Below are 15,191 nucleotides of genomic sequence, written 5' to 3' on the forward strand. Positions count from 1 at the left end.
ATTCCATCGGGCTCCTCGGCCGCAGGGCCGCCTCCTCGTCCCCTCCCCCGCGGTGGGACGGGGCTGCAGCGGCGGCGGCGGGAAGTTGCCGAGAAAGTTGCTGCTCGGCGGGAGGAGCCCAACTTGGCCGCGGCCCCGATCCCCTGCCCCCGAGTTGGCCGGCTTTGCTCGTCTCGGGGTTCGGGTGTGCCGTCGCCGCAGGAGGAAGCAGCTGCATTCCTGCGTTCACCACCAAAGGTCGCTTCTTCGCGGCCCCCGTAACGGGTTGCGCCTCGTGCCCAGGCGCTTCGGTCAGCCGCCGGGTTTGGAGCCTTTGGAGGAAGCTTCCTCTCCGCCCCACCAACCAAGTTCTCCCCCCCCCCGGAATGGCCGAAGAAGTCCGGCAAAGGCAGCTGGCGTGGAAGTACGGGAGCCGCTGGAGCGGAGATCATCTGCCCTCCGCCGCGCTTTGATTCCCTTTTCGGAAGGGCGCCGTTCTGCCTCCCCTTCCAGCTTCCTGCATTTCTGCTGGGGTGGCGAGGCCGGCTCTGGACATGTTTGTTTGCTGAAAGACAACCGGTAAACGGGGACTGCCGAATTGGGACAGGCACGCATCTTTCAGCGGCTTTTTCCTTTGGGGTTGGGTGGCTTTTTAGAACGTGTTGCAGCGAGTGCACCGAACGAACGGAGCTTTTTCGGTATCTTAGATGCTAGCTAACAGATTAAAACTGTACGTATTTAATTCGAGACATTCTGCAACCATTATTCGTGTGTATGTAATAACAAGTATGCATAATGGTGAATGTATCTGTAGGAGGCGTGCGGAGGTGCCTCGTCTGCCTTGTAGATGACCACTTTCGGGTACTTGGTACCCACAGGTTTGTTTTCTCTTTTAGTTTGATGGCAAAATGTTTTTTTTAAAAATAATTAATTTTGCTAGAAATGAGAGTTCTGGACGCTTCTGGGTGCATTTTTTCAGTTTGTCAACTACAGTTTGTTTCCCTCATCCCTGGGGAAGGAAATTCAAATTGATGATCAATCTGTGTGGCAGGAATGCCTCCTACTACTCTTGGCATTTGAGCTCTGCAGAAAAGTCAGGGATGGGGGCCAAACCTAAGTGCTTCGGTTTCTACTAAGGAAGCGAGAGAACATCTGGGGAGGTGTGCGGTGTTTAATCTTCCTGCAAATAGTGTCTTATCTGGAGATCATGGGCAGCTCTTCCATCCCCAGTTTGTCAGTATGTGTCTCAGCCCAGCTAGCTGGATTGTGTACTGCAGTCCTTCCATCTCCTTTCACATGTGGATTCTATCAGTGTAAACATGCCAAAGCGCATCTGTCTGTACAATTAATACGATGATCCAAGCATCATTCTTTAATTGGCTTTCTCAGCTGTTCATCCCCCCCCCCCGCAGTCTTGTTTTGCTCTTATTTCCAGATCTAAGTTGCCCTAAATAGAAGGCTGCTTTTACCACTAAGGCAGAAGAAGGGTTAATATGCAGTAGCAGAAGAGTGGTGTGCTCTGGGGCATTTTTAGCTGCCTCTGGAAAAGGTGTAGGGGAGATAATCAAAACCTGGCTAACTACAGTATGGGCTTAAGCTTTGGCAGATGCCTGGAGTAGAGGTGGAAGAACAGCTCTGACTTCGAGGCAGGATGGAAGAAGAAATTGGAAGCTTTCTTCATCCTAATGCAGAAGAGAACAAAATTGCCCAAAATGATGTTGGCTCAATAGTCTTTCAAAGATCAAATAAAGGTGCTTGATACACCTTGTGAACTGCTGTATTTTTTGAAGTTTTTGCCAGATGGGTGTTAAATTTAAAAATACTCTTATTAATAGAGAAATGTTCCTGGGTGAGCAGACAGCTCACTATAACTGCTGTGAGCAACTGTCTGGCTGAACACATACATTAAGAGAAAATGTGGTGTTAACATTGGGAAAAGGCACATTGTAAGACCCCAAAAAATTTAAATATTTGCCTAAAGAAAAATAAAAGAAATGACAAACTTTTCTTTTGTGAAATGGCTACATAGGTAGGAGCACCTTGTGAAAACCAGCAAGTTTATTTAGCTTTTTTGTCTCTTAAGACAAAAGTGCTGGAAATAGAAAGGGTGAGGAGGGGGCATTTGGTCTGTCAAGCACTGATTTGGCTGCATATTGTCCCCCTCTGTAAACTGGAGTAGGAGATCCATAAAAGTCTCAAACATGGATGAGACTGACTCTTCACTCTAAACTGGGTCATACAAAGAGATCAAACGGTAAAAATTGAGGTAACGTGGAATAAAAGGTATTGGAAATGCTGCAATGCTGTAGTATTTTTGGAAGTAGGGTTACTTCCCCCCCTGCACTTGAATTAATTAAACTGGGGAGGGGTACACTTAAGCCAGAGGTTACAGGATTGAAAGTTCTATTGGCTCAACTTGCCTGTTGCCTTGAGGCATGGTAAAGTTATACTGCCTTGGGGTCAATGGACTTGAGCTTCTTTTCTAAGATGTAACCTTCCTTGCTGGAAGACACCTCAGGGTACGTACAGTAATTTTGTTGTTGCTTGAAAATGTAGCAAAGGAGCGAGAATGCAGCTTGCAAGGCTCCAAAAAGTAAACACATCTAATGCTGTGAATATGTGGGTCTACTTAGATGTATGGCCACTAGACTAGCAATATATTAATTCTGTATAAAGTTCCTAACAGTTGCTGCTAAGCAAGTGTTAGGCATGGTACTACCGTAGTAAACTATTTGAAGGTACCTATTTATCAGAATTCCCATTCTCTCTGCTCCTTTGTAATGGATATGTGCAATCAACACCTAATACCAAGAGTATGAAGCTTTCTCAGCATTTCTTTTCTTAATTTAGCTGCACAATCTATAAACACTTTAATTGTACAGTATTTTGATTTGGAAATTTTCTTGTTTGAACAAAATCCTCCACCAGCAAAGGGGAGGAAAAGGAAATGGCTGCTGTTAAATAAGTAGAACTGATGCATTAATGTGAGGGCTTCACAGATCAGAAACTCTTGAGGGCTGCTTCCCTCTACATGGCAAGTCAAAGCAGCCTCTGGGGCTGAGATGCAGAAATGCCACTGGGATCTTAAGAGGGGAGCTGGAGAGATGGACTATTGCAAAGCTCCTCAAACCAGAAGGCTGATTTATATCAGCAAGTGTGTTATTGCTTAAAGGGTTGTGACTTGGGACCTGCCTTTTTGTACAGAAAGACAGCAGAAGATCTGTTTACATTTTTTCTATAGAGAAGTTTTCTTTAGCTTCTTCAAAGAGACTTTTTTCTTCATGAACACCCTATCCTTCCCCCCTGCACATAGTATCATAGTCAATAAGAATGGGTGGGTATCAGTGAATTAAATTACGCCTCACCTTTCTACATCATACTGTACAGAGGCAGCAATCAGGTATTGTTTCTAGTCTAATATAATATCCCTGTTATACTAACATTTGTTACTAACAGACCTTGTATGACAGCCGACAATACAATGGAACTATTTTATATTTAATGTGACATTTTAATTGTTGGAGAAACAACTTTAATCAGTATAAATATTTGCTAAATTCTTTCAAAGTCTTTGCTTATGCACAGCTTCAGTTGATACTGACTGATTATTATACTGTATTGATGTCAACTTAAAATTTATCCCAATAAGCACAGTTACTAAGAGCTTGCACTCTTTAAAGAAAATTAAGTAAATATGAATTTAAATTAAAACCTAGGATTTAATTATAGGCTGAAGGTGCAGTCACCCTTCCCCAGTACCATTCATATAACTTGATTTGGTAAACCTATCAAATGATATTTTGAGTCCTTCTCGTGCCTAAAGCTGCCTTCGAAACCACAGCCTCACACACAAGACATCTTATAAATCTTTAAAGGAGTTAGATCCCTGGGTATATTTGCCTGCCTCCCTGTCCTTGTATGTACTGTATCTGGGAAATAATAATGATAATAATAATAATAATAATAATAATAATTTTTAAATACCTGGTTTATTGCTTTTCTGCATGAAAACCTGAACCATTAAAAAAATTACACATATGTATTGCTATGGGGAAGCTCTTAATAGCCACTCTTTTCATTACCTGACATGCAGATACCTAGCTGCACAAAATCATGCATCCTAGCTTTTGATAGATGCAATACTGCAGATACCTTGCTCATATGTTCATCTCTCTCTGGAGCCTTATTTCTAAAGCTCAAATCAAATGAGGCCTCCTTAGATACACAACCCATTGAACAAACATTAAACTTGGATAATATTTATTTATTTTGAAGAAGTGCAAGTCTTCTTGTCTGCAAATGAACCCCTTATTTTTCAGGGGGATGAGTAATAATGTTTACAGAAGTGGCTTACAGAGACCCAGATTCTCCAACAATTCCTCCGATCAACTGCAATCTGGATTGCAGTGGCATCTTCTCAGCTTTTTGGGTGCCAAAGCCAAGAATTCTGCAGGTGCCAAGCTTTGAGATGCCCCCCTACCTACACCAGTTTTGTGAAAGTCTGTGTCAGTACTGGACAGCTTCCCGTCTGTCTTTGAATGATTTTTCGTGTGTGTGTGTTGCTACTTTTTTCACCAGGTCCTTAACTGAAAGGCAAGCCTAAATGGTCTGTACTCCAGTGCTATGGTCTGGACAGTGCTGAGCCTGGCTTTCCTTTTGTCTTGGCTGTTAAAGAAGTAGTATTGCCTATTTCCTTCTCTCCCAACCAAAGCTGTTCTGCAGTTTTCTAGTGGAACAGCTAGAGATTTTGGAATGGTGGACTAATGATCACTAGTCTGAATATTCCCCCCCCCCCAATATCTCTATAAAGTCTCAATCCTGCAAACTCCATACACCAGGCATCCCCAAACTTTGGCCCTCCAGATGTTTTGGACTACAATTCCCATCATCCCTGACTACTGGTCCTGTTAGCTAGGGATCATGGGAGTTGTAGGCCAAAACATCTGGAGGGCCGCAGTTTGGGGATGCCTGCCATACACATACCGGCCCTTATAGGCTAAAAAGTATGAGTCCAGAGATATCCCTGTCACCTGGCATAGCATGCTCTTGCTGCCAGGCTGAGAGAATGGTGAAGGAAGAAGGTAAGAGGTCCTCTCCAAAAAGCAAAAAGTCTGAAGTCTTTAACAGTTCCTCCTCTCCTAAAAGACAGCCAATGCTGCAGGAAAACATTTGTTCATTATGCTGCTTAAGCCAGCACACTTGAATGATATTCTTTCTGGAAGTGCTTACTGCTAGCTGGAGCTGTGCTGTGTATTCACTGTATCCTATCAGTATCCACCAATCCATTGAGAGTGCCTTCAGAGCTGTCTGTTAAGAAAGTTCAAAAGCCTGCTTTTTCCAATAGGGGTTGGAGAGAGTGTGTACAAGTGCTTTCTGGGATAGCCTGGCATTGCTGTTCTAGTTTCTTCAAAGAGAGTAAGAAATAAAATATTTTGTTGTTTCTTTCTGCCCATTTGTTCAAGAGGCAAATACTCTCTTCCAAGTTTCTGGCTGAAAAAAATCCTATGCTAGTGTGTCTCCCTGCAGAAGGCAGAGCTGGGAGCACCATCCCATCTTTCCTTTACCACCAAGCTGTAGATCTGTATTAATTTGTCTTGAAATAGATTTCAGACATCAGAATCCTGAGTGCATTTCTTAATTAAAATATGAATAATGGCAATTGGAGGTGCCACAATGTGAAAGAGTCAACTAAGCTTCAGTCCACTGAGGGTAAATCAGAGGTACACATGATAGCCCTGAGGCAGATAGGGGGTTGGAGTGGAATGCACCTCTGTAAACTATTACTGGGCTAAGTTCAAGGTGCTGGTTTTGGTATAGTCCTTTACAGCATGGGACCAGGATAACTGAAATATTATACCCTGTATATACCCAGTCAATCACTGTGCTCTGTGGCTGAGGACCTCCTGCAGACCCCAACTTATGGGATGCCCTCCCCAGAGAGGTTTGCCTGGCACCAACACTCCATGATTTTTTAGTTGTAGGTGAAGAAACCATTCCTGTTGTCAAAGGCCTTTTAATGACAATCTATCAGGTGCTTTAATTTTCCCACCAAGCTCTCTTGCTGTGTTTGATGCCATGTTTAAATTGTTTTGGCTACTGTGTTTTGTTGGTTTTAGTTTTTTTTTGTTTAGCTTCCTACTTTGTAAATTTTCTTTTGATATTAAAAGTGTTATTTTATTGTAAATTCTGTTTTGGTATTTTATTGTCTGTGTAAACTATACATGAAATGAAAAACACATATAATGGGTGTTCCTTAAATAAATAAATAAATTTTTTTCGGAAAATAATTTATTTATTTTTAAAAAATCTCTTTACCATAGAAGCAGAAGTTAGTAATAGCCTCCAATTTTCTATGGACATTGCACTAACCTCCTTTGCATAACTAGACATATGCATATTTATTATTTTAAAATTTTATTTAGGACATATACTGAATTTCTCATTCAAAAGCCTATGCAGGCATTTGTAGGTCCTATTCTCTTCAACAGACTGTTATGTTCAAATTAGGCTTCAATCCTAATGTGGGAGTTATCAAGGTACTGTTGTTTAACACCCTTATCTGAGCTTGAGCCATCAGCATAAGAGACTGGAGGAACAAATGATGTTTCCATCTGTTTCCTGGTTGTTTTTAATTGTGTCCAATAGAAGGGGAAACGGTGGGTTGGTGGGAGTTTAGACATACTCTGAAGCATGTTTAAATCTCCCAATTTGAGGGTATGGTAAGGGAGTGGGAGGGTTTAGAATCCTCTGGATCTCAGCCACTTCCCAGAAATCTTCCCCTTTAAAAACCCTTGTGACATCAAGTGGGCTAGGGCTTCAGAGGAGCCATCAGCACTGGAGAGGAGGGCTCTGACATCAAAGGGCCTCCCAAGAATCAGAACTGCACACTTTTAGTTATTAGGTGAATTTTATGCAGGTTTATGCAGTGGGGTCCTGCAATTCTGCAACCTGACTGTCCCTCAATTGTGATATTCCTCCTATACATTACAGGCAAGTTACATGAAGAGTGAGGTCTTCACACCTTTCGCTGCCTGAGCCTATGACTCTAGGCTTGGGTCTTCTGCCCGTGATTGACAGGAAAGGCTGGATGACAAGGCAGCCAGCATCAGGGTAGTAGTGAAACAACAATGACATCTTGTCTAAGTGGACTTGCAGGGTAAGAGGGCCATCAGGTAACATGTTTTCACACTAAGCATAAAGAGAGCAGCACTCGCAGAAGCAAGCTACTAAGCTTCAGCCACTTTTGTTTTCATTCTTGCAAAGTAGAATCTGTCTGCTTGGAGTGTTCACAATGGGATAGCAACACACAGGCATCAGGGTCTGCTGCATGGTATGTCTATTCCTCTTGTTTGAATGGTGATAAGAAAAAGTGCTCAGAGGGGGCAGGGAAAGCAAATGCCTTTGGCTCCCAGTCACATTGGGAAAAGGGGTGGAATGGTAAAGGGAACCCTGGTGTAGTCCTTAAGTCTCTCGGTGGAGAGAGAGGAACTATCTACTTGAAACTCTGAATCTTTCTGAACAGTGAGGTCTCTCAGCTGAGTCTGCATGAGTAAGCGTCTGCCAGAATCACAGGATTGGCTGAGCTTTATGTGAAGGCTTTGCTGAAAGGCTTGTTAAGGAAGCACTGCTGACCAGGACATCCAATTGCATCATGCTTCAGAAATGAAATGTGCTGCAGCTGGGGAGTCACACGTTGGTGGCTTCCGGCAACAGAGGGATAAAATAACCAACTCTTTCCTACCCTTGGGGCCTGTGCCCCAGAGAATCTCCTGCACTTGCACCCAGCAGCTAGAGCCAATCTAGCAAGGAAAATGAAAGCACTTTCTGCTGCAGGCTGTGTGAAGTGGGTTGGAGGGACAGGTCAGATACATCAACTTCCCCCAAAATACAAAATGCAATTATTTATTAATTTATGAATGGCCTTTGGCATGTGTGTCAAGGTAATTTACACACAAAAACAGCTAAATATAATTGCAATTTAAAAACAGCATAAAATGAACATCTAGGGCAGAGATTTTTTTTTCATCCAGTGGATGTTAGTCTCATATTGCTTTTGTTATGTATCCTTTGGTGTGGAGTTTGAGCCTGGCAGTGTCTAAGATGCTGCAAGATTCTTCACATGCAAAGGTTCTGTGCTTTCCACTGAAATCCAAGGAAGCACAGGAAACACATTTGGTTTACTAGCACACTCTCTCCCACTAACCCGGTCCTCTACTAGTTCACACTCCTGGACTACCTGGTACAGCAAGCCTCCTCTCCATTATGTACCCAATAGCACTGGTGACTTAAGCTGCAGTCCTTTACTCACTTGAATACTGTAAATACTGTTGAATTCAACAGGGCTAACTTCTAAGTAGAATTAAACTATAAACAGTGGGTTTTGAAAATAGTGAGGTGACAGTAAAATGGCAAAATGAAGAAGTGGGTGCTTGCTGGGGCCTCTAGCATAAGGTGCATGAACAATTGTGGCTCTGGGGACCAGGAATCGTCCTGTTCTGAAGTTGTATTGAACAAGCACCTTTGTCTCAAAATGCTCTGAGTTTCAGGAAAAGTGCTTTTAGCAGCCCTCCAAGCTCTTGAGTTCCCTGGCTTGAAAGTATCTCCTCTTTTCCCTCAGCCTCCTCCTTGGAGAAAACTGCTAAGAGTGTTTAGTTACGTACAAGCATGGACCTACCCAGCAACACTCTTACTCTCCCTCCCTTCATATTGCCTAGCCAAGAATTAAAATCCAAATCAGAATTGATGGGCCACATTTAAAAGAGAGGAGTCTTCATATCTGATTTTTTGTTTACTTGGGCTTTTAATTTTGCATGTGAATTGGGACCCCTACAAACTGGAGTTTTCTTGCTGGTGTATTATGCAACATGTCATCCAAGCAATAATAGTGTATTAGTGATGGATTTATACTGGACCATCTGCACATAATTCTACTATATTTGTAGAATTTGTAGAATACTTCCCCAATGTTACTGTGTTATTGCCATCTGGAGGGGAACTCTTGCATTTTAGTTCACACTACCGGTATGTCATTTCAAATATATTTATAGGAGGGGAGCTATTGGGTTTTTTGTTCTTGTTTTTATTATGTATTTTGTGTTCTCATTTTGTATTTTTATGTTGTGAACCACCTTGTGATGTTCAGATGCAGGGTGATGTACAAATTTGAAATAATAATAATAATAATAATAATAATAATAATAATAATAATATAGCACAACAAAAGCAGGTCATAAAACCCCTGGAACATTTGTGGTATGAAAAGTTACTGGATTTCAGTAGGAAGGCATAGGACATGCACCTATTCCAACCAAAGCAGTATGATCACCCTGAACCATTTGAAGGTGCAAACAGTATGGAAAGCCAGGTTGCATATAACAGCCCCAATATTATTATGAATGCACAATATAAAAAAGATGTCACCTCCTTCTCCTTGCAGATTGCTCTTCATGTTCCCCATGTCTGCACATACAAATTCCTGCTGACCAAGATCATTGTCCATAAGGCTTTCCTGCACTAAGTTATGAGTGTGGCTGCCCCCTCAGTATTGACTATCTGCATGTGCAAAAGGATAAATCACTTCAAGTCTCAAAGGCTTCCTTTATCACACAAGCCGCTCCTTGTGCAATAAAGAAAATCCTATACCTCATCTCTTGCACACAATGATGCACATCTTTTTTCAACATGATACATCTGTTGTGGGCTTGTTGGATTTCTACAGTATTCAGATGGTAATACTGTACTTTGTATGTACAGTATTTACAGAGGTGAAATGGAGCCCTTCTCCAGAACAAGAGCATTTTCACTGTTGATGTGACAGTTCCCTGCAGGCAGTCCCAGGGGGACTTCTAGATCCCAGAGGAAGTGAGGGAAATCCTGTCAGGTCCAGAAAATGGAAGGAACCACCTATGCAGGTACCTAAGTTTTTCAAAGGGTCATTTATCCTGGGAACCATGTGGCAAGGTTTAGAGCTAGCACTGGAAGCTTTCACTGGGCACTTGGGCCCACAGCCAAAACATGCAGCTTAAAGGAAATGTAAAAGACACAAGAACCTAAAACTGTTTATTTTAACTCTCAGAAAGGCAGGGAGATGCTGGTGCCTCTGGATACTGCTGCCAACCTGAGAAGTCAGATTCTTGGGGGAAAGGTTATAGCAGCTCATTAGAGTGCCTAATAAAACTGTCTACAGATGTTCACTGCCCATCCTGATACTCTTTGAAAGAATAGGATCTGAGTAGGTCCCAGATAAACCTGAAGAGCATTCCGTCACTCATGCAGCATTCCTTAGAACTTCACTAACAGAATCACCATGATTACAGGTCCCAGCAAGCATCCTGCTATGTGCTGACTGAATGCCACCTGAAAATATTGGTAGAAAGATGGTGGAATGTTGGTGGTCATAGTACATCCAATATCTGTGGGGCTTGTGAGACCCATCTTGCACATACACTGCCAACATGAAGAGGTACATCTTGTCTTTGTGCTCCATACATCTACCCCAAAAGCAATATAGCTAGGACCACAACTTCCTATCACTGCTGAGATACCCACAAGGAAACATATAATGCAATCAATGTTAATCGTGAAGGCAATACATTGGTTGGTATGGAGGGAAGAGGCAGACAACACTAGAAAGGGTAGGGGATTTCAAGAGGGACAAACAAGGTTATATGGTGAGAGATAATTCAATTGTTGTACACCCATTTATCTCCATCTTTAAACTACAACCTAGGCTTGTATGGGTGAGCTCTATATGAAACAGAGCTGAGCCAGCTGAGAAGCAAAAGGTGGCAGATCCCTAGAGGAAAACCAGCAGGAACTGGGGTGTATAAAGTTTAAGACAAATCTGCCCTAAAGGATAATGAGGGTGAAATTGTTTATGATTGCTCAAATGTGGAGAGGCACCCTGTAGGTGTTTATAGGCTAATACAATAAGTTTCTGAGCCATGGTGAGTGAGCTGGAGTGCTTGGTCTTAGAGAAGAGCAGAAATATAGTGAGCATAATGGAAGTCCGGGGGAAGGGAGAGAACCAGTGGGACATGGTTATCTTCAAATACAAATTCTATAGGAAGGACAGAAAGGGTGTACTGAAGGTAATGTTGCTCTTTATGTCAAAGAGGTCATAAGAATTCAACACACTAGAAATTCCAAAAGGGATAGACTCCTCCACAAAATCACTGGATGGTAATACCAGGCTTCAAAAGTAGTTTAGTACTGAGGATGTACTACTGTGCCCCCAATAAAAATGCCTAGAATTAACTTGAGGTGGAGCATGACAAAAGAGGAAGAGCTGTATTAATGGGTGGCTTCTATAATCTTCACATAGATTAGATTCATGACTTTTCCAGTAACTACAAAGAAGTAAAATTTCTAGATACCCTAAAATACTGTGTCCTAGAACAGTTGGTCATGGAACCAGAGAGACAGACAGTGACTCTGGTCTTAATCCTAAATGGCACCCAGGACTTGATGGGAGATGCAAGTGGTATTGAATTTATTTGGAACACTGATTATAATACTATCAAATTCAACATACAGTGGTACCTCTGGTTACAAATTTAATTCGTTCTGGAGGTCCGTTCTTAACCTGAAACCGTTCTTAACCTGAGGTACCACTTTAGCTAATGGGGCCTCCCACTGCTGCTGTGCCGCCGGCACACGATTTCTGTTCTCATCCTGAGGTAAAGTTCTTAACCCGAGGTACTGCTTCCAGGATAGCGGAGTCTGTAACCCGAAGTGTTTGTAACCCAAGGTGTTTGCAACCTGAGGTACCACTGTATGTTTAAGTGGAAAACTGCCAAGAAAATCCAACACAATCACATTTGACTTCAAAAGAGGTGCATCTGAAAAATGAGGTGACTGGCAGAAAGGAATTTGAAAGAGAAAGTCAAATGGATTAAATATTTTCAAAATATCTGGAGGTTATTCTCAATAATAAAAGCTCAGCTAGAACGTATAATACATTCAGGAAAGGTACCACTAAGGCCAAGAGGATGTGAGCTTGGTTAATGAGCCAAATCAAGAAAGCTCTTAGAGATAAGATTGCTTCCTTCAGAAAACGGAAACCTTGTCCAAATGAGGAAACATACACACCCCTTTTCATCCAACCAATTCTCACCGATCCCTGCCTAGTTGTTATGCTCTTCCAAAATCAAATCAGAGACAGTAGGTATTTTCCCACTCACTAACCTGGCATTCATTAGTAGTAACACTACCTAAGTTTTTGGGGATGGAGGACAGGCCAGAAGGGGAGACAAAGTGCAAATATGGCCCCATCTCATCACCTGATGTCTCTGTCCACTACCATAGCACCCTCTGCTGATAACACCAAGTCATACAAGGTGGTAAAAACATATCCCCAAGCTGGATGAATGGGCATTAAATGGCAAGTGTGTTTCAATGTAAGCAAGTGCAAAATGATATAAATTGGGGTAAGAAAAATCCTACTTTCATATATACTATTCAGGTCTTAACTGACAGTGACAACAAATCTTAATATCTTGACGATTAGCTGAATGGCAATGTATGCAGCAGCTATGAAATAAACAAATTCCATGTTGGGAATCATTAAGAAAGGAATCAAAATAAAACTGTCAATATCTATGGTGCAGCAACTCTTGAAATACAGTGTTCAGCTCTGGATACTGTGCCTCAATGATGTTGCCAGCTGAAAACAGCAAGAAAAGGATCAGTGGCTTGGAGCAATTCTTATTTGAGGAAAGGTTACAATATCTAGGGCTTTTTACTTTAGAAGAAAGGTAAGTAATAGGGGGCATAATGGATATGTAAAATTAGGAATGGATTTCTTATAAGATTAGAACTTAGGGCCATCCAATGAAGCTGAAGATTCAAAACGCACAAAAGAAAGGGCATCTTCACACAATGAGTTCAGTATTGTGGGCCCAATTTTATGGAACTCCCAACAGAGGATGGACGGGTCCCTTTCCTGTTGAGTATGTGGCACCTAATGAAGACTTTTTGTTCCAGTGGGTATTTTAACTGAATTCTGATTTTATCGCTTTAATTGGTTTTTATTTTCATTGCATTGATTTATTTGTAATTAAGCTGTATATCGTAATTAAGCTGTATATCAATTGTGAAAAATAAAATTATGGAATTTGTAATGACAAGATGTGGTGATGGTCACCAACATAGATGGCTTAAAAGCAGGGTTAGACAAATGCATAGAGAATTAAGCTATCAATGGCTGTAAGTCATGATGACTCTTTTATCTCCAGTATCATATAGCTTCTGAACACCAGTTGCTGGGGATCACAAGTGGGGGCAGGGGTGCGAATGCTATTGTGCTCATGTCCTACTTGTAGATTTCCCATAGGGATCTGTTCTCATGGTTATATTGTTGCCTATGGGAAGTTCACAAGCAGGACATAAGCGCAATAGCATTCTCTCACTTGTGATCCCCAACAACTGATGTTCAGAGGCACACTTTGATATAGATATTGATATAGCCATCATGAGTAGTAAAAAGACCTAGCACTATGGTCCCATCTTCATTTTAATGACTTGTTATCAACGAAGAGACAGAGTGGCAATCCTCCCCAACTGTGAAAATGACAGAGTTCATGTTTCAGTCTGTTCTACCCTAACAACTCTTCTGAAGATTTCTCATGAATTTAATTGTGGGAGGGTTGGATAAATGTGAAATGGTGGCTCACGGTATTATGAGAGTGACTGCTTTAGAAAGTTTGCTGATTTATTTACTTATGTATTAGTAATTGTATTTTACTGATTTGTTAGGTGTTGTTAAGGATTATGTTATTTTGTGGATTTCTCTCTCACTGCCTATTGTAAACCATCTTTTGACTCATGGAAAGGGTGGTATAAATAACTAACAATATGTATGAAAACGTTATACTGTCCTTCTATAAAAATGACAGTGGTGGTGGATGGGATACAATACATTAAAAACTCAGCAGGAAAAACTGAAAATGGCACCATGTGCTTCCTACCTGTTGGTGTCTCTTCCTTTCTAGGCTCTTCTTTTCATGCGTCTTTGAGATCCAGATGGTAGTAAGGAGGCCCAGAGTCACCAAATGGGCATGAGCAGTTTGTTTCTGCAGATTAATGAACTCTTTGGTGAATTTCTGTAGAAATTTTTCAGACCAATCCCTTTACTGTTTCATAGCATCTTTTGGTTCTGGTAAAGTCTAATAAATCAAAGATGAAGAAATAATTTCTGCATCTGATTGTCCAGCTGGTGAATGAAGCACAGAGTCTGCGATAGCACTCCTCTCCAGGTAGGTCCTTAGTAAGGACTCTTCCATCCTAAAATAAGAGAAGACTACATTGGCTCCTTGAGATGGGAACTAAACACAGCTCATAAGTTTTTTACAATCCAGCTCCCTTTTGTTTCCACCCTACCTACAGTATATGTTTCAACCCACTGAGAATATAATATACTGCCATTCCACGACCCCTACTACCATATAACTTTATTTCTAATGTGTCTTAGATTATCCAGGGATGGATATATGTATAATACCTGAGACCAGTGCATTCCTGTGAAAAAATATTTCTCTGAAAGGACATACAATAGAAGCCAGCTAGTGCAGCACCCAGGAAAAAAGATATTGATGGGGTTTAACAGCATGCAGAATATGGACAGAAGAGTCAATAGAGCTTGTTTTGTGCTCCAGCACTGTAGGAAGGAAGCAGTTGTAGGCAAGAACCTCAGTAATCTGAAAGCACTGCACCATTTGCAAAATCTTAATTAAAGGGCCAATGATTCAGAATTTTATTCCATTTTATGAAATACTGAACAAAAGGTAAGTGTTAAGTGTCTGATTCTTCCGGTTAGGATACATGCAATAATAATAATACCCCTGTTAATGTTATTAGCAGAGCCACTCATCTCCTTACCAGGTTGTGGCCCAGATAAGCCACCCTGTTGCCCCTCCTGAAGCCCCTCAGCCTAGTTTATAGCCCTTCTGCTACTTCTTACTTGAGACATCCAATAACTGTCTCTTCTTATTAGCAGCTTTATCAATAAGGACTCAGCTATGGACAGGCTGCAACTTGAAAAATACAGCCCAACTGTCCCTGGAAGAACATCTGAGGACTGCTCAGCTTTTAAGATCTTATTGCATAAAAGCTGAAGTGAGTTCTTACCCTTCTAATCTTTGTTCCCTATTCCAGCACTGCAGGGATGGTCCACACTAGCTTGTGGGCATAGTTCAGGCTGGGTTAATTAAGCA

This window comes from Zootoca vivipara, chromosome 6 (genome assembly GCF_965207765.1).
Source record: "Zootoca vivipara chromosome 6, rZooViv2.hap1.1, whole genome shotgun sequence".
NCBI lineage: Eukaryota > Metazoa > Chordata > Lepidosauria > Squamata > Lacertidae > Zootoca > Zootoca vivipara.